This window comes from Chrysochloris asiatica, unplaced genomic scaffold (genome assembly GCF_000296735.1).
Source record: "Chrysochloris asiatica unplaced genomic scaffold, ChrAsi1.0 scaffold00225, whole genome shotgun sequence".
NCBI classification, from domain to species: Eukaryota; Metazoa; Chordata; class Mammalia; order Afrosoricida; family Chrysochloridae; genus Chrysochloris; species Chrysochloris asiatica.
Genome location: NW_006408743.1, coordinates 4,832,655 through 4,835,255, shown reverse-complemented (window position 1 = coordinate 4,835,255; position 2,601 = coordinate 4,832,655).

The window sequence follows — 2,601 nt, the reverse complement described above, 5'->3', positions numbered from 1 at the left end:
TAGGGGTGCCTGAATGAGTGGACTCCCACCTGGGAGGGTTCTAGTCTGCAAGCAAACAGATCTACTCAGAATTTAAAGGAAAAGACATGCTTAAAACCAAACTCAAGAGGCAGGACTTGATGGTGGATAGGGTAGAAGTGCTTTGAAGATATCTGTCAACAATAACACAGAATACCAGAAGAAACAGGTTCAGGGGATAGCTCCAAAACTGAAGCACATATATGGGAATATTTAAAAAATTTGAAGGCTTATAGCCAGTGGAACTTGTAGCGGAAGCAAGAAATCTCATACTTTTGAACCACGTGGGCTCAGCGGCCTGGTGCCAACAACTTGGGAAAGACCAAGCAGTGAGACCAAGGGGAGCGAGCAGACCTGCCACAGACTGACACCTGTGGAAACCATGGAGATAAAGGTGTGGACATAGTTTTGTTTTGTTCTTTTGTGTGTGTATGTGTATCGTTCATTGGCCTCTTGCTGTCTGTGTACCTCAATTCCTGTAACTAGAGGGAGTGCCTGAGCAAGTGGACAGACCCCCCACCACACCCCTGGAAGGTTCTACTATTCATGTGCACTGACCTCCTCAAATTTAAAGAGGCAGATTCCACATAAAAACAAATGACAGCCCAAAATGGCCTCAGCTGGACCTGAACTGTTTTTCACTAGGAAAAAGTCCAGGAAAGGGGTTGTGGAACGGGATAGACAGACTGAAAATGAAACAGGCTGAAAATAAATCCTGAGTTACATCATAACAGCCAACAGTGGCATATTGAAATTTCTCAGGTGGCCTTGAAGACAAGAAGCAGAAGAGGATATAAAGTCATATTCATATTAAGCTACACATTTTTTCTCTCTTTCTTCTCACTTTTCTGCAATTATAGACTACAATATCCAATCTGCAGTTTTTGCTGTTGCTGCTTTGTTTTTGTTTTTTTTTTTTTAATTTTGTTTCCCCTTTTACTTTAGGGGTATCTTTCCCTACATATATTACACAATAAGAGACAGAATTGCTGTCATATAGTCAAGCGACAATCACACCCTATAAAACCCCACAATCCAGGCAAGAACCAATACCAACTGTCATAGATGAGGAAGGCAGACAACACCTGTGGCAGTTACTGTGAATTAAGTAATAAGAAGAGTGAAAAGGGAAGCACAATTCCTGATCACATCTGCCTGGAGGCAATCAGAAAGCATGAAAAACACCAAAACACACACAGTTAATCATTGAATATGCCCATAAAGCAAAAACAGATGACCATATTAGCACATGGGCATAAACAAGATAAAGTGACTGAGACAAATGTGCTTAAGGTAGACCTACATTCCATACTGGAAGGAGGGCAGGACTTGGACGTGTCTGAGAAGGAATTCAGAATAATGATTATAAAATGTGTCAAAATACTGCACAATGGAGTTGAGAAAAATAAGGAAGAAGACAGGAAAGCACTATAGGAACAATCAAATAAGATAAATGCAGCATTGGAAATAATTCAAAACCTACAAAAAGAGGTCAAAATCATTAATAATAGAATAGCAGAAATAGACAATACATTAAAGGGAAAAAGGAGTAATCATGGATGATTTTAATATACCACTTTCAAAATAGATAGAACAACCAGAAAGAAACTTGGCAAAGGCACAGAGGAACTAAACAACACAATCAGCCAACTGGACTTCATAGATGTGTACAGAGCAGTCAACCCAACAATAACACAATAAACATTCTTTTTCAGTGCACAAGAAACATTCTCCAGAATAGACCATGTGTTAGGCTACACAAAAAAACCTCCATAAATTTACAAACATCAAAATACTACAAAGCATCTCTTCAGGCCAAAATGTTATCAAATTAGAAATCAACAATAGGAAGATCAAGGAAATAAAGTCAAATATATGGAAAGTGAATAACACCCTGCTGAAAAGCAAGTGGCTGGATAGTAGACAAACTAAAACATGAATTCACAAAGTTCCTAGAAACAAATGAGCATGAAAACACAATACACCAAAAATATTTGGGAAACAGTGAAAGCAGTGTTGAGAGGACAATTTATTGCAATAAATATACACATCATAAAATTTATTAGGAAGTTTTCCATCCTCTTTTATATTCTGTAATAATTTGAGTAGAATTTGTGACAGCTCTTCCCTGAAGGTTTGGTAGAACTCACCCATGAAGCCATCTGGGCCTGAACTTCAAAATTAACACATTAACACAGCATTTCTAACAATTAGAAAGAAAACAGCAGATGGTATCTAAAATCACCAGAAGAAAAGACATAATAAAGATTAAAGAAGAGATAAATGAAATACAAAATGGAAAAACTATAGAAAGAATCAACAAAGAAGCTGGTTCTTTGACAGGATTAACAAAATTGAGAAATAATTGTTAAACTTAATAAAAGAGTAGGCAGACACAAAAAACATGCATTAGAAACCATATGGGCGATGTCACAAAGGAATCAAAGGAAATCAAAAGGATAATAACAGAATACTATGAAAAATTTCACTCCAACATATTTGAAAACTTAGAACAGATGAATATATTTTTTAGAAAAATATGGCCTACCTAAACTTACACAGAGTGAATTAGAAAACCTGAAC